Raw genomic sequence first — 25,951 nt, 5'->3', positions numbered from 1 at the left:
GTCCCCATCTTAAGTGTAGAAACTGATGATATATTCTGCAAGACCAGCAAAACCTTTTGCTCTGGAACTGAAGATTTGATTTAACTTTCCTTTCTCCTCCCTCACTAAGGGAGACAAAAACTTACTTTTCAGAAGAAAAAAAATGCTTCTGAGAAAGAGAAAAACAGAGGCAGAGAGAGTAAGAGAGAGAGAGGAGAGAGAGAGAGAGAGAGAGAGAGAGAGAGAGAGAGAGAAGCTTGATCTCCAAATAAAACGAAAAAGATAAACGATAAGGCTCTAGTTAATTTTTTAAGGCTTTGAAATGGTTGATTACAAACCAGAGATCATTTCTCATAGTTTCTGACACCTAAATCAAGGCCATCACTAACCCATCCTTATCTCTAGCTTATGGATTAAAGAACATAATAAGCGAAAAAAAAAAAAAAGAACAAAAATACACACACAAGCAAAAAAAGAAAACCACACACACCAAAAAACACAAACAAAAATAGAATTAAAAAATCTATTTACTGAATAAAATATATACCTAAATGAATAAAAATAATCTACATAAAATCTATTTTATTATTATTATGTTTTTAAGTATGGAATGCTTCACGAATTTGTGTGTCATCCTTGTGCAGGGGCCATGCTAATTTTCTCTGTATCATTCCAATTTTAGTATATGTGCTGCCAAAGCAAGCACTCCATCAAATCTACTTTAAAATATCTATTTTGGGGGGCCAGAGAGATAGTACAGTGGGTAGAGTGTTTGCCTTGCACTTAGTCAATCTGAGCTGGATCCCTGGCATCCTATATTATCCCTGAACCTGCCAGTAGTAATTTCTGAGCACAGAGCTAGGAGTAACCCCTGAACAACACCAGGATTAAATAAAAACTACCTAAATTAAAAATATCCACATACCTGTATCTCTCTAGAAGATTTTATTTGTGGGATTTGGGTGTGTGTGTATGTTAGTACTTTGTTGTGTTTAGGGTTTATTTCTGGCTCTATTCTCAAGGATCACTTCTTGTGGTCTTGGGGCACCATCCAAGGTGGGGTTCTGAAATAGACCTGGATTGACTATGAGCAAAGCAAATGCCTTACCAGTTCTATCTTTCAACCTAAAACATAGCTCTGATGGTCATTAAGACCAAAAGAAACTTCTACCAATGAGGAGTTAGCTGCACCATAGCTCATGGTGCTGGGTGGCAGGTAGTTCATGCAGATCTTACTCTGTCAGTCAATGGGCAATGCACTTTGTCTAAGCAGCAGTGAGGGATGAAGAAAGGGCCATGATCCTCTACAAAGACAAGCAGGGAAAAAGGCATCTTCAGTGGTGCAGGCCCTGTGAGTGACAAACTGTCACAAGCATGAGGACTAGCCAGGAGTCATGTGAAGACAGAGATTCTGCTTGTAAGAATGTTGTGTTATTAGAAACTTGGCTCCTATATTCCTTTGTTTGTCATAGATGCTGTCATCCTATCCAGCCACAGGATGGATGGTCACAGGATCACAGAGTGGCTTTCTGGAAGATATCTCTGTGCTGAGGTGGCAGGGAGGGGCAGCTTCCATTTTTTCTGTCATCTAGGGTTTTATAATCCTTCTAATTTCCTTTCCTTTGTGGAATCATCTGTATGGTGAGATGAAAGACTGGATGATGGGTGGGTAGGGAGGGTGGACTGCACCAGGAAACTGGAAAAGAGACTTTTCTAGAACCTTTCTAGAAGGAGAGAGAGGGAAGGAAGGGGCAGAGGGGAGCTAGGTAGAGGAGAAAAGAAACAAGGAAAAATAAAAGGAGTAAGGGAGGGGAAAGAAAAAGAAAGAGGGGAAGGGAGAGAAAAAAGAGAGGAGAAAGCAAGGAGAGAGGGGAGAAAGTAAGGATAAAAAAGGAAAGAGAATCAGAGTGAGAAAGAGTGAAGGAGAGGGGACCAGAAAGGGAAAAAAGGAGAGGGAGAGAAGGGGAGAAAAAAATGGGGAGCAGAGGGGGAGGCATAGGATCACAATATCTGTCTTGGAGTGAACTCTCAGAACTAGTCCATTACACTCTTAACTGGTTTTGGGAGTTCTGGAAACTGTTAGTTGCAGTAAATGGGTGTTCACTGGCCTCCTAATCTTTTACAAGGAAACCACAGTGCAAGATGCTGGGCTACATCTTCTACTTCTTTCAGTTTAGAGCAGAGGTCTCAAACTCAATTTACCTGGGGGCCGCAGGAGGCAAAGTCGGGGTGAGGCAGGGCTGCATAAGGGATTTCGCTTACCGGATATTCGCAATAAAAAATCGCATTAGTGGGGCCGGAGAGATAGCATGGAGGTAAGGCGTTTACCTTTCATGCAGAAGGTCATCAGTTCGAATCCTGGCGTCCCATATGGTCCGCTGTGCCTGCCAGGAGCAATTTCTGAGCACGGAGCCAGAAAAAATCCCTGAGCACTGCTGGTGTGACCCAAAAACCACAAAAAAAAAAAAAAAAAAAAAAAAAAAAAAAAAGATTAAAAAAAATCGCATTAGTAAGAAAAAAAACGCAAAAAAATCACATTAAACATTTGCATACTCCGAACGGAACTGCTCGGGGTATGCGAACGTTTAATGCGATTTTTTCTTACTAATGCAATTTTTATTGCGATTATTCGGTAAGCGAATAATCGTGAATACTGCGATATCTGAAGGCCGGCCGCGGGCCACAAAATGTTGTACGGAGGGCCGCAAACGGCCACGGGCCCCGAATTTGAGACCCCTGGTTTAGAGGAACTTTCATGGAAAGAGAATTCAGCTGTATTAGAAGAACTGCTTGTTCAAGTATAAGTTCTTAACCCTGAAATCTGGACTTTAACTTTGAGAGAAATATTTGAGAGAGCGCCAGGGAGAGGGCATACGTGCTTCACACACAGGAGGCCAGGGTTCAATCTCTGACCCCATTTAGTCCCCAGAGCACTGTCAGGAGCTACTCCAGGACAGAGCAGGATGAAACACCCCTGAGTGTATCAGGGTGTGACACGCAATCCTATTTTAGAGCATGTAAAGCCACTAAAGTAAGTCTCTTTTTCTGCCTCCACCAGCTCTGAGCAGGCTGGAAGAGAGGGCTGGACCTGAAAACCAACACTGGTACCTACTTTCACCTTCTTTCCTTTCTCTCCTATGGGAAGTACCAGGCACACTACAGCTTTAACCTTAAAAACAAAACAAAACAAAAAGCAAAAAACAAATACCCAGAGTAGGATTAATTTCTTCTTTGAGTTCTTTATGTTCAGCAAAGCGAGCCCAGCAAACTCTCCCTAGGGCACCAATGCTGTCCTTGGCAGCAGGACAGAATTGCACCTCAGTAGCCTGTGTCCTGCCTTTTGTGGTGGTGGTTTCGGGTTAGAAGCTTAGTGATAGTAAGGAACTAGTTTCCTTCCTCCTGAATTTGAAGTCCTCAGACTGTGGCCTTGCCTCATAATGTTGTCAGGGTGATGGTGGCAGGCACCCTTTTTCCTGGACAGGCATATGCAGGCCCATGGTAGCCCCTGTTTATGTCATTTATTTTTATTTTTATTTTTTTTATTTATTTTTTTTAATATATATATTTTATTTAATCACCTTGATTACATACATGTGTTTGGGTTTCAGTCATGTAAAGAACACCCCCCATCACCAGTGCAACATTCCCATGTCTCCCTCCTCCCCACCCGACCCCTGCCTGTACTCTAAACAGGCTCTCCATTTCCCTCATACATTCTCATTACTAGGACAGTTCAAAATGTAGTTATTTCTCTAACTAAACTCATCACTATTTGTGGTGAGCTTCCTGAGGTGAGCTGGAACTTCCAGCTCTTTTCTCTTTTGTGTCTGAAAATTATTATTGCAAGAATGTCTCTCATTTTTCTTAAAATCCATAGATGAGTGAGACCATTCTGCGTTTTTCTCTCTCTCTCTGACTTATTTCACTCAGCATAATAGATTCCATGTACATCCATGTATAGGAAAATTTCATGACTTCATCTCTCCTGACAGCTGCATAATATTCCATTGTGTATATGTACCACAGTTTCTTTAGCCATTCTTCTGTTGAGGGGCATCTTGGTTGTTTCCAGAGTCTTGCTATGGTAAATAGTGCTGCAATGAATATAGGTGTAAGGAAGGGGTTTTTGTATTGTATTTTTGTGTTCCTAGGGTATATTCCTAGGAGTGGTATAGCTGGATCGTATGGGAGCTCGATTTCCAGTTTTTGGAGGAATCTCCATATTGCTTTCCATAAAGGTTGAACTAGACGGCATTCCCACCAGCAGTGGATAAGAGTTCCTTTCTCTCCACATCCCCCGCCAACACTGTTGATTCTCATTCTTTGTGATGTGTGCCATTCTCTGTGGTGTGAGGTGGTATCTCATCATTGTTTTGATTTGCATCTCCCTGATGATTAGTGATGTGGAGCATTTTTTCATGTGGTCTTTTGGCCATTTGTATTTCTTCTTTGTCAAAGTGGTCTGTTCATTTCTTCTCCCCATTTTTTGATGGATTAGATGTTTTTTTCTTGTAAAGTTCTGTCAGTGCCTTGTATATTTTGGAGATTAGCCCCTTATCTGATGAGTATTGGGTGAATAGTTTCTCCCACTCAGTGGGTGGCTCTTGTATCCTGGGCACTATTTCCTTTGAGGTACAGAAGCTTCTCAGCTTAATATATTTCCCATCTGTTAATCTCTGCTTTCACTTGCTTGGAGAGTGCAGTTTCCTCCGTGAAGATGCCTGTAGTCCTCAATGTCTTGGAGTGTTTTGCCTATGTGTTGTTTTAATATATCTTATGGTTTTGGGTCTGATATCAAGGTCTTTAATCCATTTGGATTTTACCTTCATACATGATGTTAGCTGAGGGTCTAAGTTCAATTTTTTTGCAAGTGGCTATCCAGTTGTGCCAACACCACTTGTTGAAGAGGCTTTCCCTGCCCCATTTAGGATTTCCTGCTCCTTTATCAAAAATTAGGTGATTGTATGTCTGGGGAACATTTTCTGAGTATTCAAGCCTATTCCACTGATCTGAGGGCCTGTCCTTATTCCAATACCATGCTGTTTTGATGACTATTGCTTTGTAGTACAGTTTAAAGTTGGGAAAGTAATTCCTCCCATATTCTTTTTCCCAATGATTGCTTTAGCTATTCTAGGGTGTATATTGTTCCAAACGAATTTCAAAAGTGCACTGATCCACTTCTTTGAAGAATGTCATGGGTATCTTTAGAGGGATGGCATTAAATCTGTATAATGCTTGGGGAGTATTGCCATTTTGATGATGTTAATCCTGCCAATCCATGAGCAGGGTAAGCGTTTCCATTTACCGCGTGTCCTCTCTTATTTCTTGGAGCAGAGTTTTATAATTTTCTTTGTATAGGTCCTTTACATTTTTAGTCAAGTTGATTCCAAGATATTTGAGTTTGTGGTGGCACTATTGTGAATAGGGTTGTGTTCTTAATGTCCATTTCTCCTTATTGCTATTTGTGTATAGAAAGGACATTGATTTTTGTGTGTTAATTTTGTAGCCTGCCACCTTGCTATATGAGTCTATTGTTTCTAGAAGCTTTTTGGTAGAGTCTTTAGGGTTTTCTAAGTAGAGTATCATGTCATCTGCAAACAGTGAGAACTTAACTTCTTCCTTTCCTATCTGGATTCCCTTGATATCTTTTTCTTCCCTAATGGCTATAGCAAGTACTTCCAGTGCTATGTTGAATAGGAGTGGTGAGAGGAGGACAGCCTTGTCTTGTGCCAGAGGTTTAGAGGGAAGGCTTTTAGTTTTTCTCCATTGAGGATAATGTTTGCCACTGGCTTTATGGTAGATGGCCTTAACTATATTGAGACAGGTTCCTTCCATTCCCATCTTGCTGAGAGTTTTGATCAAGAATGGGTGTTGGACCTTATCAAATGCTTTCTCTGCATCTATTCATATGATCATGTGGTTTTTATTTTTCTTGTTGTTTATGTTGTGTATTATATTGATAGATTTATGGATGTTAAACCATCCTTGCATTCCTGGATGAAACCTACTTGATCATAGTGGATGATCTTCTTAATGAGGCATTGAATCCTATTTCCAGGATTTTGTTGAGGATCTTTGCATCTGCATTCATCAGCGATAATGGTCTGTAATTTTCTTTTTTCGTGGCATCTCTGTCTGGTTTAGGTATCAAGGTGATGTTTGGCTTCATAAAAGCTATTTGGAAGTGTCTCTGTTTGTTCAATTTCATGAAAGAGTCTTGCCAGGATTGGTAGTAGTTCCTCTTGGAAAGTTTGAAAGAATTCATTAGTGAATCCATCTGGGCCTGGGCTTTTGTTTTTGGGCAGACATTTGATTACTGTTTTAATTTCATCAATGGAGATGGGGGTGATTAGATATGCTACATCCTCTTCCTTCAACCGTGTAAGATTATAAGAGTCCAAGAATTTATCCATTTCTTCCAGGTTCTCATTTTTAGTGGCATAGAGTTTCTCAAAGTAGTTTCTGATTACCCTTTGAATCTCTGTCATATCAGTAGTGATCTCTCCTTTTTCATTCCTAATACGAGTTATCAAGTTTCTCTCTCTCTCTTTCTTTGTTAGGTTTGCCAGTGGTCTATCAATCTTGTTAATTTTTTCGAAGGACCCAACTTCTGCTTTCGTTGATCTTTCGGGTTGCTTTTTGGGTTTCCACTTTGTTGATTTCTGCTCTCAGCTTTGTTATTTCCTTCTGTCTCCCTATTTTTGGGTCCTTTTGTTGAGCACTTTCTGTTCTATTAGCTGTGTCATTAAGCTACTCAGGTAAGCTCCTTCTTCCTTCCTGATGTGCGCTTGCAAAGCTATAAAATTTCCTCTCAGTACTGCTTTTGCTGTGTCCCATAAGTTCTGATAGTTTTTGTCTTTATTGTCATTTGTTTCCAGGAACCTTTTTATTTCCTCCTTGATTTCATCTCGGACCCACTGGTTATTGAGTATGAGGCTGTTTAACTTCAGGTGTTAAAGTTTTTCTTCTGAGTCCCTTTGGAATTCACAAATAATTTCAGAGCCTTGTGGTCTGCGAAGGTAGTCTGCAAAATTTCTATTCTCTTGATATTATGAAGGTATGTTTTATGTGCCAGCAGGTAGTCTATCCTGGAGAATGTCCCATGTACATTGGAGAAGAATGTGTACCCCAGGTTTTCTGGGGATGGAGTGTCCCTATATATATCCACTAGGCCTCTTTCTTCCATTTCTCTCCTCAAGTCTAGTATATTCTTGTTGGGTTCAGTCTGGTTGACCTATCCAGTGTTGACAAAGCCATGTTGAGGTCCCCCACAATTATTGTGTTGTTATTGATATTGTTTTTTCAGATTTGTCAACAATTGTATTAAATATTTTGCTGGCCCCTCATTCGGTGCATATATGTTTAGGAGAGTTATTTCTTCCTGCTCTACATACCCCTTGATTAATATAAAATGTCCACCCTTGTCCCTTACAACCTTCCTGAGTATAAAGTTTGCATTATCTGATATTAGTATGGCCACTCCAGCTTTTTTATGGGTGTTGTTTGCTTGGATTAATTTTTCTCCAGCCTTTTATTTTGAGTCTATGTTTGTTCTGACTATTCAGGTGCGTTTCTGTAGGCAGCAGAAGGTTGGATTGAGTTTTTTGATCCATTTAGCCACTCTGTGACTCTTGACTGGTGCATTTAGTCATTGACGTTGAGAGAAAGAATTGTCCTGGATTTAACGCCATCTTTATATCAAAATTTGGTGTGTCTTTTCGGGTATGTCTTGTATCTAAATTAGGTCTTTCAGTTTTTCTCTTAAGACTGGCTTTGAGTCTGTAAAGTTTCTGAGCTGTTTTTTTGTCTGTGAAACCATGTATTCTTCCGTCAAACCGGAAAAGTGAGTTTTGCGGGGGTACAGTATATTTCTAGGTGAAGCATTCATTTCATTCAGTCTTGTCACAATGTTCCCAACACTGCTTTCTGGCATTGAGTGTTTCTGGTGACAGGTCTGCTGTAAATCTCAAGGATGCTTGCTTGAATGTAATTTCCCCTTTTGATCTGCTGTTTCAGAATTCTGTCTCTATCTGTGGGATTTGTCATTGTGACTAGGATGTGTCTTGGGGTGTTTTTTCTGGGGTCTCTTTTGGTTGGTACTCTTCGGGCATGCAGGATTTGATCACATATATTCTTTAGCTCTGGAAGTTTCTCTTTAATGATGTTCTTGACCGTTGATTCTTCCTGGAAATTTTCTTCCTGGGTCTCTGGGACTCCAATGATTCTTAGTTGTTTCTGTTGATCTTATCATAGACTTCTATCTTCATCTGTTCCCATTCTTTGACTAATTTTTTTATTGTCTGTTCATTTGCTTTAAGTTTTTTTTCCAACCTCTCCTGCTGTATGGAATTGTTATGTATCTCATCTTCCACAGCACCAAGTCTATTCTCAGCTTCTGATACCCTGTCCCCAGAGCTTATCCATTTTGTCATTCAACTTCGTTTACTGACTTTTTCAGACCTGTTAGTTGACATGTTATTTCAGTTTGGAGTTTTGTGATTTCTGTCTTCATATTTTCTTGGTTCTTATTAGTGTTCTGTTCAACTCAATCATGGTTTCTTTGAGTTCTTTGAGCATCTTCCATATTGCTAGTCTAAAAGTCTTTATCTGAGAGGTTGATTAGTTGATTGGTCATTATCTGGGTCCTCAGAATTGTCATCTTCATTCTCTATGTCTGATGCTGGCCTGCGTTGTTTTCCCCATTGTCACACTTGTATTGTGGGTTTTTCTACGTGTTGTGGTGGTATTCATTGTCTATATGATGCAGGCAGCACACTCCTCTGGCTCCTCCCTTTCTGGATGGGCCGACTTGCCTCTAAGCGGGGGGAGTCTTCCGTGGATGAAGCCTCACACAGGATCAAATCTTAGGCATGAGCATGCAGTAGAGACGACAGTCCGGAGAGAAATGCTTGCTTCTGTGATCCAACACGGTTTTTAGTGTGATTTTTTCTTCTTGTTGCAATGGTGTTCTTTTCTTAGAAAGAGCGCAGTTTGCTCTTCGCTCAATTGCAGTTCGCTCAATTGCTCCCTGGGTAGCTTCAGAATGCAGTTTTTCTGGGGGGTTCACTTCCCAGGGCTCTGCAGAGGGCTGCTCGCTGGGTAGTTTCAGAATGCAGTTTTTGGGAGTTCGCTTCCCAGGGCTCCACTAGCTGGGTAGCTTCAGAATGCAGTTTTTGGGGGTTCGCTTCCCAGGGCTCTGAGGAGAGCTTCCAGAGTTCAGAAAAGACAGAGAAGAACAGGGCAGGGCTCCCTTCAGGTCCTCAGTTTCCTCAGAAGGAAGCACCGCCAGGTGGGGATTCCGCAAGTGAGTCAGTCAGCACTTCACCTGGCAGTTCCCCCCCAGTCAGCCATTTCTTACTCACTCACCGGCTCGCTGGGCAAGCTCCAGAATGCAGTTTTTGGGGGTTCGCTTCCCAGGGCTCTGAGGAGAGCCCAGCAAGAGCATTGACATTTCCTCTCGCGACTTATCTGGCGCCACCGGAAAAGTTTTATGTCATTTCTTAGCTTGCCAGGACTGTCCTGTCTGTCTTTCTTTCTTTCTTTCTTTCTCTCTCTCTCTCTCTCTCTCTCTCTCTCTCTCTCTCTCTTTCTTTCTTTCTTTCTTTCTTTCTTTCTTTCTTCTTTCTTTCTTTCTTTCTTTCTTTCTTTCTTTCTTTCTTTCTTTTCTTTCTTTCTTCTTTCTTTCTTTTTTAGCTTGCTGACTGGGACTGTCCCTTCTGCTTTCTACTATGACCTGGACCTAGTTTCTCTCAGGGTGTCCAGAGCCCAATCTGACTTCCCCCTTTTAGCTTGCCCCTTTTAGCTTCCACAGAAACTCCATTTGGTAAAATACAAAAACAAAAAAACAATAAACTTCTCTTCTTCTACATCGTCTCTACAGATCACCTCTCTTTAAAGAGCAAAAAACAACATTTTCCCCTAGCCTTAATCTGAATCCCAGTACCCAAATCAAGCTGCTCTTTCTCCACACCTCCCCATAGAAGCCACCTCCAACTGAGTAATGGGAACACTCATAGCAACTTCTTGGGGTGCTGGAAATGATCTTGAAATCTCATGGTCTCCCCTCCATCTCTGAGCTTTCTTCCCCTTGGACAGGGGTTCAAACTTCAATTTACCTGGGGGCCGCAGGAGGCAAAATCAGGGTGAGGCAGGGCCACGTAAGGATTTCGGCTTACCGAACATTCTCAATAAAAATCGCATTAGTAAGAAAAAAATCGCAAAAAATCACATTAAACATTTGCATACCCCAAACGGAATTGCTCGGAGTATGCGAATGTTTAATGCGAATTTTTTTCTTACTAATGCAGATTTTTATTGCGATTTTTCAGTAAGCGAATAAATCACGAATACTGTGATATTTGACAGGGGCGGGACGCTGGGCCACAAAATGTACAGAGGGCCGCAAACGCACGCAGGCCGCGAGTTTGAGACTCCTGCCCCTAGGAGAATCTTAATTTTTTTTTCTTTGCACGAAGCCCACCAGTAAGAGACCTTGGATTAGTCAAAAGAGAAAACTCAGAGGTGCTTTAGGATTTAGTTGATCTCTTGATGCTTATGTTGCAGACTTGCTAGTCGCTTTGAGAACACTCTGCAACAGCTCTGAATCTTCTACTGAGGCAGAACCAACCCAGTGCCCCTTCCTGCTGCCTCTACTCAGAAACAGCTACCAGACTTCCTCTGCCCTTCAAATTCCCACATCTTTCATTGTGTCTCCTTCTGATCCATAAACTCCTATGGTGTTTGGAGCCTAGTACAAAATCTCCTGGCAAACAGGCAAGGTCTCCCATAGTATATTTCCTCTCTGCACCTGCTAGAGAGGAAGAGATTACAAACAGATCATATTTAAAACAGCAGGTGGACACTGACATATTGCCTCATGTCCTTGGCTCCTTTTATCATTTAAAATCTTAGTGGACAGGAGCCAGAAGGTAATACAGTGGTTTGGGTTTATGTAGCATGGTTCCTTGAGTTAGTCAGGAACAGCCTGGAGGCCCTCAAGGATTGCCTTATGTGGCCCTAGTGCTATTCGGCACACTGAAGCCCTGAGAAGCATCCTAGGTTTCACTTTAAATCACTTTGAACACAGTTAGCCAGGTATCACTAGGATGAGCCCCAGGTCTCTAGAGCACAAACAAAGTGGGGTCCTTCTAAATAAACAAATAAATAAAACTTAGGGATACAAAGAATGAAACAAATTCAAAGGCAGTCTATTCGGGAGTCAACCACATCTAAGCGTAGAATATGTAATTTTTCGTATTTACTTTGTGGGACTCTCTTTCTCAACTCCTCTCTTGTGTGAGCTAAATAAAACTGCTTCACCTGAAAAAAAAAATCCTTGGCTACTGTATTATAATATATTATTAGTTGCTTGATATTTATAAGTAGTCAATATTTATACAGTAAGTAGATGATTAAAACAGCAAGATCTGGGGCCGGGCGGTGGCGCTGGAGGTAAGGTGCCTGCCTTGCCTGCGCTAGCCTAGGACGGACCGCGGTTCGATCCCCCGGCGTCCCATATGGTCCCCCAAGCCAGGAGCGACTTCTGAGCCAATAGCCAGGAGTAACCCCTGAGCGTCACCAGGTGTGGCCCAAAAAAAAAAAAAAAAACAGCAAGATCTGGGGCTGGAGCAGTAGCACAGTGGTATGGCACTTGCCTTGCATGTGGCTGACCCAGGATGGATCCCCCAAGCCAGGAGCTATTTCTGAGGGCATAGTCAGGAGTAACCCTGAACATCACTGGGTGTGACACAAAGAAAACCAAAGACAGTAAAATCTATGTCCCTGTTTCTGAATAACAGTTTAATAACTTACTGGAGCCTTGAAGTTACCTGGTGCATCTATTCTAGAGTCTAATGCTGAGCTAGAGCCCACAGTAAAGTTCCTGGTACAAAGCATGAGGCTGCAGTATTCTCACCACAAGGCTACTAGGTAATTCCAGGCAGCCTGTCATCTTCCTGAACATAAGTGCTTAGCTCTGCAAAGGTGAGGGAAGAAAAAGAAAAAAAAAGGAATATTTAGTGGGGTTTGTACAATCTACTAGAAATTTGTACAGATTTTGGTCCACATAGCATCTATTTAAAACAGGTATGGGGGACAGAGAGATGACTCACTGGGATGTGTGAAGACTCTAAATGCAGGAAGCCCAGGTATGATCCCTTTCATTGCATGGTCCTCTGCATATCATTAATAGTGACCCCTGAATAACTTGCTGGGAGAAGCCCCTCATCACTGTTGCATATTAAAATAAAACAAGTATGGGCCGGAAAGATAGCGCAGCAGTAGAGCATTTGCCTTGCAAGCAGCGAACCCAGGACCAACAGTGGTTAAAATCCCTGCATCCCATATGGTCTCCCATGCCCACCAGGAGCGATTTCTGAGCAGAGAGCCAGGAGTAACCCCTGAGTGCCTCTGGATTTAGCCCCAAAATCTAAATAAATAAATAATCATCATTCATTTTATAAATGAACAGAGACCCAGAGAGTGAACCACTTGTTTATATTAAGCAAGACCCCCACATCTTACCATCTTCCTAATTTTTTTTTAAAAAATCTTTTTTTTTCTGGATTTTGGGTCACACCCGGCAGTGCTCAGGGGTTACTCCTGGCTCTATGCTCAGAAATCACCCCTGGCAGGCTCAGGAGATCATATGGGATGCTGGGATTCGAACCATCGTCCTTCTGCATGAAAGGCAAACGCCTTACCTCCATGCTATCTCTCCAGCCCTAAAAAAAAACTTTTATTTAAACAACATAGTTACAAGGTTGTTCATAATACAGGTTTTTTTTTATATACCTCATCTTTGTCTCTCAAACTTTCTCACTCTCTCATACTCATACAGACACACACATACTCTTGGATACTTTATGATTTAACCTGCCAATGTAGAATCAGTCCATTTGGAGACAGTACATAATTTTCCTTTGTTTTTCTTATTGCTGGCATCTATGAGAACATATTTTGCTTTCTCTTTCCAAGTATTAAGAACCTCATAGTAGATAATTATAAGGAGAATTCTCTCACAAATCATCTCATGTACATTTTAAACAGCTTACAATTAATGACACTTATCACATCATTAATCACCTACCAATGCCACCAGATCCTCCCCAGTCACCTCTCAAAGGGCTAGAACTTAGAAGAAATTCAAAAACATGCTGGACTATTTCCAAGTTTAGCAAAACTGAGAAGGTAAGCCACAATGTCATGGAGAAAGGCTGTCAGCTGCAGAGTCAGCTTGAGGTCTCGAAAAGCTGTCTGAGGAGAAAATTAATTTACAGATGAGTTTTAGGAAGCTTCTAAGAGGTATATAAATATATATGTATTGATTTGAAACAATTCTTCAAACAGGAATACTTAAACGTTTTCACAAAATAAGAATTATAATTAGAGTATAATGTCAGAAAAAGATAACAATATCACTTCTTCAGTGACCAAGGTTCTATGCCTTTGAATACGTTTTTTTTGTGGATATGGATTGGGAAGTGTGGTGTACCCTAAGACCCACCCATTTCTGGGAGGGGTCTTAACCGGATAATAGGTGTGACCCTACCTGCAAGACCTCCCATTCCTGGGAGGGGTCGGGAAAAAGTTAGATAAGCCTGGGACGAAAGGGATTCGGCGCCCTTTTGTCTTTTGCCGTTTCTCTTTTGGCCCGGCTTGGTTTCCTGGTTTTTGGATCTTTGGGCCGCATGGAGCCCAAAGGGAAGATGGCTAACAGGAGATAAGATGCAGGGCTAGCATAATATAGCTGAATGCTTAAAAGGTTGACATAGGCCACACACCTGTGGTGGTTAGGGCATGAATAAAGATGATTCTTCCTGAAGCCTGCGTGTGAGTGATTTCACCTGGGCCTGGAACTCGCCGGCTGCATGGAGGTTGCAGAGCCATGTGGGCTGGATGGTATCCTCCACCATCCAGCCTCATCGTTAATTATTTCATGCTACAAATGGCGCTCCGAACTTTGACCTGAATCCTGAACCCAACAAAACAGCGAAAATGGTGAGATTTCTGCTCTTCTGTTTCATTTTGGCTCTTTTCGGGTGCACTGAGCCCAAAACACTGGGCCACGTGCAGCCATGTTCAAACATGGCCGTGACCCCTTCTAGGGAAACAGGGCAATTAAAACAAAAGAGGTGGAAGCTTGCATCACCTCCAGCCCAGGCTCAGGCCCAGAACTAAAACTTTGTTACAAGAAACAAAAACCTGGGCCTCTTCAAAGACTTATTAAAAGTCTAAATTGGAAAAGGAGGAGAAAAAAGACTATTGAAAATGGACTGATTTTCTGAAAATGACCTTTGGATTAAATTTGGATTTCGACTTTGGAATTTCGAACCTGAACTTTTAGTTTAAATCACTTGGAACTCTGAACATCCAAATAAGTGCTCCCAGAGGGGAAAAAAGGCAGCGGTGAAGCCCCTGCGGCAAAAAGCTCCAAGCGGCAAGCTCCAAGCAGCCTCGGCTCGGCTGGGATCTCGGCTGGAATCGGCTTGGCTGGGCTCCAGCTTTGCCCCGGAAAAGCGAAAAAAACCTGAAATCCTCGCTCCAGATCACAAAACCGGCAGCGGAGCCTGGAACTACGGAAGAAAGCCAACGTGGGTAAGATCAGCGTGGAACAAAACATCTGAACTTTAAAAGTTTAAAGAAGCCACGTGGTGAGATCAACGTGGGACAAATTAATCATCTGAACTATGGTTTTAGGTGTAGAAAATTACGTGGGTAGTAATATTTTACTCATAGTGGTGATGGGATAGTTTTACTTAGTACTTAAAAAATAAAAATAAAAGGGACGTCCTTCAGTTTAGCTCATTTAAACATCTAATTTCTAACCACCTGCATTCTTTGTCTTTAAGTCATTTTCTTTATAATTTAAAATGTGTTTTGTTGTCTTTCAGAGTTAATATTTTCAACTTGCAAAATGTTTATACTGTGTAGTTTAATGTACTTAGCCTGTTTTTAAAAATGTATGTTATGCATGTATGCTGAAGTACTTGTGTATAGGAAAAATATAGGAACAGTGAAGTTCCCCCAATATAGTTTAAAAATATAGGAACATGAATGTTCCGAAATAGTGCATTGGTAAAAAGCATTAATAGAATTTTAGGTTACAGGTGTAAAGATATTTTGCAAATGATATGTTTTTGAAAAGGGCTGGTATATTAATTTTCACTTTATTACGTTGGCCGCATGAAAATATTTAAAAAAGGGGGGAAATGTGGTTGTACCCTAAGACCACCCCATTTCTGGGAGGGGTCTTAACCGGAAAATAGGTGTGACCCTACCCTGCGCAAGACCTCCCATTCCTGGGATGGGGTCGGGAAAAAAGTTAGATAAGCCTGGGACGAAAGGGATACGGCGCCCTTTTGTCTTTTGCCGTTTCTCTTTTGGCCCGGCTTGGTTTCCTGGTTTTTGGATCTTTGGGCCGCATGGAGCCCCAAAGGGAAGATGGCTAACAGGAGATAAGATGCCGGGCCTAGCATAATATAGCTGAATGCTTAAAAGGTTGACATAGGCCACACACCTGTGGTGGTTAGGGCATGAACTAAAGATGATTCTTCCTGAAGCCTGCGTGTGAGTGATTTCACCTGGGCCTGGAACTCGCCCGGCTGCATGGAGGTTGCAGAGCCATGTGGGGCTGGATGGTATCCTCCACCATCCAGCCTCATCGTTAATTATTTCATGCTACAGGGAAGGTTTTGCAACATGTTTCTATTTATTGAAAAGATATGAGGGCAATTAGCCCATTGGAAATGTATTTATATGACAATCAATGAATTTCAAGGGTTACAGATGAAATCCTGCAATGACCCATATTCAGACATCATTGCTCTGAGGCAAGTATATGATTATCTGTCAAATATAGATATTTATTGACATAGATCAAACATTCTACTGAAAATCAAACACTAAATGTTTTACTATAACATTCAAGGGAAATATGTGATTTGAGAAAGGTAGTATTTTGTATATTGAATTTTTTAAATTCACTTTTTATTCTACTTATTTATTTATTTATTTATTTATTTATTTATTTATTTATTTATTTATTTATTTGATTCAGAGTCACACCAGGCGGTACTCAGTTGCTTACTCTTTGGCTTTGCACTCAGTGATCATTCTTTGGAGAGAATTCAGGGACCTATGGGACCACCTGTATGAATATACCTGTTTCTCTAGCCTCTTTACATAACTTTAGTTTTTTTTGGTTTTTTGGGTCACACCCGGCAGCGCTCAGCGGTTACTCTTGGCTCTATGCTCAGAAATTGCTCCTGGCAGGCTCAAAGGACCATATGGGATGCCGAGTTTCGAACCACAGTCCTTCTGCATGCAAGGGCAAAACTCACTTCCTCCATGCTATTTATCCCGGCCCCCCCTTTACATATTTTAAAAAGACATTTTAAAATTCTTCAATGAGGGCCCAGAGAGATAGCACACAGCGGCGTTTGCCTTGCAAGCACGCCGTCCAGGACCAAAGGTGGTTGGTTCGAATCCCGTGTCCCATATGGTCCCCCCCGTGCGCTTGCTAGGAGCTATTTCTGAGCAGACAGCCAGGAGTAACCCCTGAGCAACGCTGGGTGTGGCCCAAAACCAAAAAAAAAAAAAACTTCAATGAAAGAAAGAATTTTTCTTTTTGTTTTCCTTAAAGGTGGCTACCAATTTACATTCCTGTCCTCAGATTCTTCTTGGCCTAGTAGAGCAAACAAATTAGTACCATGAGAAGTAGGAGGACCAAATCAAATTTAACTACATACATATGGAGAATTTGTAAAACCTTGAGTAAATGATTTACTCCTTTATCAGAGTTAAGGAATGGGGACAGAACTTGGTGGGGTATCATAAGTAAGAGAGGGTTCTCACATGACAAGAGAGTGACTTGATATGATAATTTTTGGACAGGTGGAAAAGGACAATTTCTTTTCATAATCAGGGAAAAATGGATAAAACAAGAGCCCACAGTATAAATTCAATGCAAGATAGAGAGGAGAGTAGCACCACCACTGACCTTGGGACTCCAAGTATAAAGGTGGTGGGGATGACCTTTCAGTGGGGTCAGGGGCCTTTAGGTCACCATACTGTCAAGTCTGGAATAAGAAGAGGGCAGATGGTTCTGCCACTATGCTAGGGCAGGAGAAGACAAACTTTCTTCTGCCAAGAGCCATTTAGATATTTATGACATCATTTATATGCCATACAATACAGAAGATTGGGCCATAGGAAGTTAACAAGAAACAAGCAATATTTTTGTGTCCCCTCATTTCCAGGACCAGACACATGATTTCACAATCTTTATATAGCTTATGACCAAACATTCCTTATCCCTGCTCTAAATGCCCTGCCTACAACCAAGACCTGGTTGATAGACTTAACTAGAAAAGGTTAACTGATCATTTTTAATTTGGGGATTAAGAAAGAGAGGTTCCGGGCCGGCGAAGGTGGAGCTAGAGATAAGGTGTCTGCCTTGTAAGCGCTAGCCAAGGAAAGACCGCAAGTTCGATCCCCGGCGACCCTTATGGTCCCCCCAAGCCAGGGGCAATTTCTGAGCGCTTAGCCAGAGTAACCCCTGAGCATCAAACGGGGTGTGGCCCGAAAAATCAAAAAAAAAAAAAAGAAAGAAAGAGAGGTTCAAGTTTTTTCTTTTGTGCCTACAAACTATCATATGATTTATATGTTATACATGGGGTATAAATCAGAGATTACCTGCATTTCAATGTTCACTGTGGCTCTATTCGAAATAGTGAAGACAGGTAAACTAAGTATCTAGTGCATTAATGAAATAAAAAAAAAATCACACTTGGGATGGAGGGAGGCAAGAGCCCAGAAAGGACCTGGGGTGTGTGTCTGTAGGACAGAGGTTTGGATCAGCAATTTTTATAAACTCCATCTGGCTTCCCATGTTGGGAGGCTGAGTGAGATCTTTTTGTAATGTTTGTAATGTTGATTAAATGCTATACAATTTTAAAAAAATTAACTTTTTGGGGGGTTTGTGGTGGAGAAGAACTTGAGCCATACCTGACTCTACTCAGGGGATTACTCCTAGTCCTGTGCTCCAGGATTTACTCCTAACAATGTTTATGAGACCTTATGCAGTGCTGGGATTGAAATGCAAGTACTGAGGATCAAATCCATATCAGTTGCATGCAAAGCAAGAACCCAGTACTGTACTATCACTCTGGCCCAAAAATCCTCCTTTTTATTGAATCAAATTAAATTATCTATGTATTAATAGTTTCTTAAGTGAGAAGGAAGATATATATCTATGCCCTTGCTGCTTCACTTTTTAAAAAAAAATGATTGTCAATATTATTATTTATCAATAAATCAGGTATTTTGGAATCACCATAAAAAAAGTCCACCAGTTGATTCATTTTTATTCATTAGCCTCTGGGCTTCAGAGTAGGCATGTCTTGAAGGGGGTTGAAAAGGAAAGAGAATTAATAAGGGAATGCCAGAAACTCAAATTAGTGTTCAGTAATAACCATAGAGAAACAGAACTCAAGATACTCAAGAGAAATGCTAAAATGTAGGCAAAACTATGACTAGCTGCTGTGAGATTTTAGGATAGAGTTCCTAGAAAAAAGAAAAATAACCAAAACTCCAAGCCCAGCCTGCCTTCCATTCTGGCACACATCAAACATGACAAACTTTTTCCAGCAAAGGTTTGAACATAAATAGCACTTCAGAAGGATGGGGTATCAACCATAAATTGAGGGGAAATGTTCCCGTCAGACGAAAAGCAAAGTTCGTGGTCGGGGCAGAAAACTCCCTACAAATGAGAAGACAGCCTGTGTAGTACAGTTTTCCTTTCCAAAACAGGAGGTAGGGGAGCAGGGAACTATGTATACCTCCACCCTCAAGCCACAACCAGGAGCCCAGACCGGATCCTGGTGACCCACAGGCCTATGTCCCCACCTGGGCAACAGGCCTGCTTAGGTGGCTCAAAGGTGGCTACTGTTATAAATATCAGCATTGGGGACAGGCCGGCCTGCCTGGGTTCACTTCAGCTGTGGGAAAACCAAGACATGGGCACTCTGAGGAGGGAAGGTGTGGAGAAAAAGGGCAGAAAATGAATGACCTCAACATTCTGAATGTCACACCATTTACTCACTTCACTCCTACAGGCAACCTGAGAAGTGTGCCTACTTTATTTATGTTTCAACAGAAGAGGAAAAATCAGGGCCCTGTGAAGTTAGATGTAGACCCTAAGTCTCTAAGTCTCTCCAGTTCTAGAATCCATAGTCTAGAGACCTGTGTTCTGAGGCCTCTTCCTCTGCACCTCACTTCTTGCTGTGGGCTTCATACTTTGGTCTACTATTATTTTCTTCATTTCCCCTCAAATGGGGATCATTTGAGGATTTGGGGACTTGGAGGGATCTTTCTGTTTTGTTTTGTTTTTAAAACCTTTCGCACAAATGGAAGTTCATGGTCTTTCAATTATCCACTCTGGGGAAAGTTTATATCGAAACATTTTCATGCTGTCAAGTCCAATAAAGTGTGCTCTTCTGCTGTGGGAAAAATGATGTGTTAACAAGTGTGGCATTCGGCATTATTGAACCTAATTCTAACACTCACCAGCTACTGTTCTGTGACCTCAAACTATGATCTTTGAGTCTTTTATCCATTAAGTTGGAATGAAGTTTACTCAAATGATTGGTGTATAAAATGATGTAAGAAAAAGGAATTAAGGATTTTAAAGGGTTTTGTAGACGAGTTCTAAAGTTTGTTATTACCGTAACTGTGTGAGTCTGGCAAAGAGGTGACGGAAGCTGAGGATTTGTGTAGCCCCAAAGGGAGGCATGTATAAAGCCTTGGTTAGAAGTGGGGATCAGGTGTATGTAAATGAGGGGATATACTAGAATTGAGGATCTAAGCAAAGAATAGAGTCCACAGCTACCTCAGCTGGACCAAGCAGCAGAAGGAAATGTAATGATTTGTTGACTCACTCTCTCATGAACTTGACCAATAGAGGTTGGGCTTCACCCAAGCCTTTGCTGTGCTCTTTTTGCTCTCCACTGGTTCTGGGAGATTTCAGCCATTTTTATTTAAATTTTATTTTATTTTATTAAAACCATTGTGATTTACAAAGTCCTTTATAGTTGGGTTTCAGACATACAATAAATTAGGGCCAATTCCTCCTCCCTCCACCAATGTTTCCAGATACCCACAACCCTTTGGTCCTTAGCCTGCCAATATAATAGGCCCGTTTTAAGTTTAGATTTGTTAATGTTTTGAGTCTCTTGATTCCATTGTTGTTGACTTAGGCTTGAATATTCATTTCCATACTTCTTTTTTATCTTCACCAGGGCTGTGGCAGAGAGAGCTGACATTGTGGAGAATACCCAACTTATCTTTGTCCTATAGAATAAGAAGTCAGAAAACCTCTATCAGAAGTCTCTGCAGAAGTGACACCAGAAGTGTCTCCAGATTCAGCCCAGGAGGGAAGTTATTGATCAGTCCTGTCATCCACCAGTCATAACCCAACCCTTCCTGGGACATGTGCTTCTTGTTCTTTCTCCTCCTATAAAACTGCTCTTGTGACCTGAGAGACAAGGTGGTTTTGGGGGAGGACATGAGTCTTCTATCTTCCAATATACCAATAAAGCTTCTTTATCCATCACTGTCACTTGGTTGACTTGTGTGTGTGATTGAACATTAATAGGAAGGTGATTGAAAACTAATAGGCAGAAAGAAGATTATTTAGAAAGTGGAATGAAGTCAGAGAAGGAAGTATGGGAGCAATTCTGCTCTAATCACTGCATATGCTGTAACCTTTCTGTTCTTTCTCTATGAGACAAATACAGGACATTGATTCATATTAGGTGCTAAAGTACCATTCTCAACCCTCCCCAACTATTTCTTTTATTCCACAGAATAAATGATCTGAAGCCAGAATAGCTCAATATCAATATTTGTTTGCTTGGGGGTGGTGTAGTGTTATGGCTTGTACTGAAGGGCATGATTGATACAAATCTTTGTGTTCTCAGGTAAACAAGTCTCCATAGATTGAAAGAGTTATCCGGCAGCCATAAACAAAGAACACCTTTTGGGCACAAGTACAAAGGTACTCTTATTCTGGGAGTGTTCACTTTTCCTTTTGTTCTTTTGGACCAAAAGGAGTTCAAGGTTAAATGCAGTATCTGGAGCAAAATTTTCATCCCCATGATTTCTCTCCTGGGATGGGGTGATGCAAGGGAAGGCAACTAACAAGGAAGTTTACCTGAGATTAGCCTCCAGTCCCTCCTTGGAGGTCCCTCAATGTTCTTTTCTTTTGTGATTGCACCCATCATGAAAAAGGTTGCCTCTGACAGTGGGGAAATCATCCAGGGTCTCAGGCTGTGTTGCCCGTATGGCCAGGATCTGAAAAATGTGGTGGGTTACATCTGCAGAGTCAGAGATGAGAAACCCTAGTAGAAAACTCCAAACTGTTTGTTCCATCTCTTAAAAAATTTCCCCATCTACCTCTCAGGGAAAACTTCAAAAATAAATACATAGCCAGGGGAGCAAGCAGAAAGGGCTAGTGCAAAGTTTTGCATGCAAGAAGGCCCAGGTTTGATTCCTAAAATCACTGTGGTCCTTTGAGCCACTGTCAGTGCTCCTAGAACACCAAGCTAGGAATAGCTCTGAAACACATCTAAGTAGGGTCCCCAACAACAAATACTCACATAAAAGGAAGGAAGGAAGGACAGGAAGGAAGGGAAGGAAGGAAGGAGAAGGAAGGAAGGAAGGTAGGAAAGGGAGAGGAAGGAAAGGAAGGAAGGAAGGAAGGAAGCGAAGGAGGAAGGTAAAGAAGAAAGAAAGAAAAGAAAAGAAAGAAAGAAAGAAAAGAAAGAAAGAAAGGAAAAGAAAAGAGAAGAAGAAAAGAAAGAAGAAAGAAAGAAAGAAAGAAAGAAAAGAAAGAAAGAAAGAGAAAGGAAAGAAAGAGAAGAAAAGAAAAAGAAAAAAAGAAATACAGTGACCTAGAGGACTAGGCACATGTTTCAAATCTTCAGTGTCCGGCATGCACCAAGAATGAATCCAGGTATGGGGTCCCAAGCTTTCCCCGCCCTTCCCCCAGCTCTAGGGGTGGGAAGGGCACAGGGGTGTAGGACGGGCAGATCCTGGCTTCTGGCTCTCTATCCATCCTCTCTTGAGCTGGAGGCTAGCTCTAGCCGCATGGGGTTTGGGGAGACCCCTATGTGGAAGGTCTTCTCTTAACTTGGGTGTGCTGGGAGCCTTGACAGGCCCCCAGCCTTCCCCTCTTCTGCCCCCAGGCCTCCAGGCCTTATGGTGTCCAGCCCAGGAGGCCAGAAATGGTGGGTCTTAACTTGGGGGTGTGCTGAGATTTGCTCAGTTGTGCTGTTTGTCACTGGCAATTTCTGACTAGTCCACATATGAAAAACCGCGTGAGGGCTAGGGCCCCCGAGCAGCACTGCATGTATTAAGAGTATCCCTTATCTTATGTGTGGTTTTGCATATCCAGAATGTCCATTTTGTATTCTTCCCTTTCCCACACCCCTACAAAGCTCATTTTTAGTCCTTAACTCTCTCACCCCCCCCAAACATCACTAACCCACATTACTCTTTTTAACTTTAGTACTGCACAATCCTATTCACAGACCAAAGCCTGTGCATTGTGTGTGACAACCCCAAAACTGTTTCAAAGACATAAAATGGACACATATTTCTTTAGAATATTTTTTTTCTCTGACAGCTATAAGTCTTACTAAATATTCTCTTATACAGTGATGATTCTAACCACTTTTTATCTTCTCTTTATGAGCTGTTCAACAAGGAATTTTGTTGAAAGAGTCCCCAATTTAATGCTTATGATTGAATCATGTGATGGGGATTGTTGGACTTGTTCTTATGGCCCCCAATATGTGTCAATAACGCCACGTGGCATTGCTCCTTTTTGCATAGGCACATTAAAATGGGAAAATACACTACATACAAATAAGATCCTATCGAATAGAGATTGGAACACACAATCTTGTATTGCAAGGGACCTTACACCCCAGAACATTGACATAACGACCTAGGCACAGGCCTCAGAAGAAAGGGCATTTTCCATTCACCCCTGAACAGGGAAGCCATCCACGAAACATCCAGATTTGTCTATAACATCACCTGGAAGCAATCCTCTACCACGGAAGACCCTACCACTGCTCAGACATTGACCCTGGTCAAAAGAGACTTCCCTTAACACTGAGAAGACTTAACAACAACAACCTGCTTACAGGACAGGGCTCTCTGCATTGCCCTTTAATGGTGAGGTGAAACAAGAGGACGCTCCACATCCTGACTTCAATGTAGAATATGCAGATTCCAGGATATTTAATACAGAAAACCTGATACCAACAACAGAGACTGTGTAAAAAAAAAAAAAGTGTGTTGGCACTACAGGACAATGTCTTGGATTGGACGATCTAGCTAGCCTGGAGCCCTAGAGTTGGTCTTATGCCAGGAAACTTCAGGGGTTGGGTCTCTTTGTATTTAGGCAAGGTTATTCCTTTCCATGTCCCTCATATTTTGGTGGGCCTATGCAAACAACAATTGCCACTCTAACACCATTTTTAACTGTGCTCCTTTGACTCTAATCCTTAAAAAAAAAAAAAACCACTTAAAATTTGAGGTTAACTTAAGCTAATATGCATGTACATGGAAATGTAAAAAATACTATGCCTCTAATGTTTAAGGAGTTACGTAAGTTTTATGGCTTTAGATTACCTTGTGTGCTGCTAAGGAAATATTATAATGTGTTACAATCTGGGGACCTTGAGGGACAAAGTAATTGTACATGGATTCTGTTTTATTTATCTTAATGTTCTTTGGCTGAAAGTTCAAAGTTTAAGATATCAGCAAGGGGACTTCTTCTGAGAAATTATGTTATGGGTGATTGTCCTTCCTCTTTCTTTGCATCTTTGTTTTCATAATTAAAAATAAAAAGAAACTTAAAAAAAAGAATGATCCAGGTTACTCTGTTGTTAGAGCTGTGATCCCTGGTACTGCAGGTGATTTCCAATCACACCATTTCCAGGAGTGTCTAAGCACAAAAAGGTGTGAGCCCCAATGGACACCTCAACTAAAATGATGTGTGAGTGACACAGTTAGAAATTAAGGCCACTAGCAAGCAAGTGTGTAAACAATGCAGCAGTCCTCACTAAGCTGAACAACCATAACTGTATTTTTTTTAATTTTTAAATAAAACCATTGTGATTTACAACATTATACATAATTGGGTTTTAGAAATACAATGTTTCAGGGCCAGAGAGATAGCATGGAGGTAAGGTGTTTGCCTTGCATGCAGAAGGTCATTGGTTGGAATCCCGGCATCCCAATGGTCCCCTGAGCCTGCCAGGAGCGATTTCTGAGCATAGAGCCAGGAGTAACCCCTGAGCACTGCTGGGTGTGACTCCCCCCCCCCCCCCAAAAAAAGAAAAGAAATACAATATTTCAGTATCAATCCTACTAACAATGTCAACCTCCCTCTACCAATGTTCCCAGAGTGCATTCCCTCACCACCACCACCATTACCCACCCAGCTTGCCAGCATAACATTTTGCTATTTATGGCTAAGACCTATTAAATTAATATCTTTATTTAAGCGCCATAATTAAAAACATGTTTGTAGTTGGGTTTAACACAGATCAGCAAGTGTGCAAGCACAACAACTAAAGGAAAGCAAACCTTGACGAATGTCACAGCTGAGTGTACAAGGATCGCATCCTCTATATACCACCCTCATGAGCATTACAACTAAATCTGTGTAAGGAGCACAGCTGGGCACATGTATTATCCCAATCACTGCAACAACAATATCAACAATAGAAGAAGGTAGGGAAGATAAAAATAATTAATATAATAAAATAAACCCACAAAAATAATAAAGATAACTAAAAGAAGGGATATAGGGCAAGGAATAAACATCTTGCATATGGTCCGCACTAATTGGATCCTCATCAGCCAATATGGGCCCCTCATCACTATCAAGAGGAACCCTGAGCACAGAGTCAGGAGTAATCCCTAACGCAGCTGGATGTGGCCCACAAATGCCTGATCTTTGCTTCTGTTGCTTCTCTGTGAATTAGACCTAGCCAATAGGTCTTAGCCATTAAGACAGGTTACTAGGTCTTAGTCAATAGAACTGTGACTTGTTTAAACATATTATCCCTGGGACATTAGATTTCTATATATTTTTAGATATAATTTGTTATTGAATTCAGGGCCAAGGAAAAAAGTATGGTGTACAGATCAAATACACTTTACTTACTTCTGACAATAATCAATGATCACGTCTCTCTTGGCTTTCCCAATTTCATCCTGTAGTAAAAGAGAATAATGGATGGCAAGCAGAACTTTCTTCCTGTTGCTCATAATTTGGAGTCAAGCATTGTTGATTTCTCTTTCCTGAAGTTCAAGGAGTTGTTGGGAGTTCAAGTCTGAAGGTTTCTCCCTGTGCCTAAAACAGCCTCCTGTGCAGACCAAGAATTCAGAATGTGGACCACTCTGCAAATGGGCTTTTTGGGGTGCATATTTGCAAAAAACACTCCTGAGGGGTCAGGTACTCTCTCCATCCAGGAAAAGGACAGTCCCTGTTCTACAAGTGGTGAAGTCCCCTGCTGCATGTTACTAACCCCAACAAGGGATCCTTCATGATGCCCCTGACAGGAGAGCAGCAAACCCACTCAGCCTCTAAGTAATCAGGCTTAATCCTGAGCCTGGATTCTTGGCTATGCTGCTGCTGTCAGCCAGAGAACAGTGACCTATCTGACTCATGAGCTAATAAGTAGGTAAAAATTCCAGGCCTTGACAACACTGATAATATTACCTCTTTTCTAATAGATGTAGAATGTTCCTGGAGGCAGTTAAACAGTAGTTACATTTTTGATGGGGTCCATGTTTTATTTTTGTTTTTTTTTGTTTGTTTGTTTGTTTTGAGAATTACTTACCAAGAGGGATCCTTTGCTTCCATCATTTACTCAGCAATAATCTAGAAAGT

General features: G+C 41.4%; 1 protein-coding gene and 1 non-coding gene across 2 annotated transcripts in view; one reads left to right on the top strand and one right to left on the bottom strand.

Annotated features, from left to right (window-relative positions):
* SESN1 (sestrin 1) overlaps positions 1-25,951 on the top strand; it is a 595,113-nt gene that overhangs the window by 264,247 nt on the left and 304,915 nt on the right. The gene's annotated exons all lie outside the window — the stretch shown is intronic.
* LOC126008451 (U6 spliceosomal RNA) lies at positions 579-685 on the bottom strand. The gene has a single exon (XR_007495781.1). It is a non-coding gene; the product is annotated as a U6 spliceosomal RNA (small nuclear RNA).

The sequence above is a fragment of the Suncus etruscus genome, chromosome 4, assembly GCF_024139225.1.
Source record: "Suncus etruscus isolate mSunEtr1 chromosome 4, mSunEtr1.pri.cur, whole genome shotgun sequence".
Lineage (NCBI taxonomy): Eukaryota > Metazoa > Chordata > Mammalia > Eulipotyphla > Soricidae > Suncus > Suncus etruscus.
This window is presented reverse-complemented; position numbering and strand designations above follow the sequence as displayed.